A 1,312-nucleotide genomic window follows, 5' to 3' on the forward strand; every position below is an offset into this window, starting at 1 on the left:
GGAGAGGGAGGAGGTTGGGAGGTCAAAAAGGAGTCTGATGCAATCCAGTCCGGATAGGATGAGTGATTGTACTAATGTGGTTGTGGTTTGGATGGAGAGGAAAGGGCGGATCCTGGCGACGTTGTGGAGGTGAGACTGACAGGATTTGGTGACAGATTGGATATGTGGGGTGAATGAGAGAGCTGAGTCAAGGATGACACCAAGGTTACTGGCTCGTGAGACGGGAAGGCTGGTTATGCCGTCTACAGCGATGGGAAAGTTTGGGAGATGACAGGGTTTGGGAGGGAAGATAAGGAGCTCTGTTTAGTAGCAGTTTGGATGGAGAGGAAAGGGGTGAATTTTAGCGATGTGGAAGTTGAACCAACAGGGTTTGGTGCCACATTGAAAATGTGGGTGGAATGAGAGAGATGAGTCAAGAATCACACCAAGGTTATTGCTACCGCAAAGGGGTAGCATAAAGACAAACACCACAGCATGTTCTAAATCAGGCACTTTTAATCCCACCCCGTCCAGGGAGGGCTCAGCACACGACGGCTGCTCTAGGCACTGAGCAAACCGCCGGCTGACACGGGCAGCTCCCTTTGGCCCTGCCGAAGATGCTCCCACAGGAGCGAGCCCTCATTAGTCGCTGTGCTGTCCGTCGGGTTCCCTGGTTTCTCATTGGCGGTGGAGTGCGATGTTGGTATCCCTTGTTCTCCAATGGTCTCTGTTCATCGCTCTTAGTCCCTCCTCCAACGGCCCATTGTTCTCCACCTCATGCTCCCATCCGCCATCTTAGAGCCATGTGAGCGGGGGTAGGGAGGGACCACTTTGGACCATGGAGGCAACAAGGCAGCTTGAATCCCCCCACACACACACACACTCTAGAACTCAACCCAGATGAGGTTAAAATCGCCTTTAGGCGGGGCTCTGGCCTGCGCACATCTCTCTGACCCAAGGCACAGGGCTGAGGAGGGGAAGGGAAATAGTTATAATAATGTTGGTATTTGTTAAGCGCTTACTATGTGCAGAGCACTGTTCTAAGCGCTGGGGGAGATACAGGGTAATCAGGTTGTCCCACGTGAGGCTCACAGTTAATCCCCATTTTACAGATGAGGCAACTGAGGCGCAGAGAAATTAAGTGACTTGCCCACAGTCACACAGCTGACAAGTGAAGAGCTGGGATGAGCTTGGGAAGATGGAGGCGCTGTCTACACCTCATCCCCAGACCCACCGCACTTATTTACCGTATTTATACTCCGCGGGCAGATGAAGTAGCATTGCCTAGTGGAAAGAGCATGGGCCCGGCCATCGGAGGACCTAGGTTCTAATC

This window comes from Ornithorhynchus anatinus, chromosome X5 (genome assembly GCF_004115215.2).
Source record: "Ornithorhynchus anatinus isolate Pmale09 chromosome X5, mOrnAna1.pri.v4, whole genome shotgun sequence".
Taxonomy (NCBI): Eukaryota; Metazoa; Chordata; class Mammalia; order Monotremata; family Ornithorhynchidae; genus Ornithorhynchus; species Ornithorhynchus anatinus.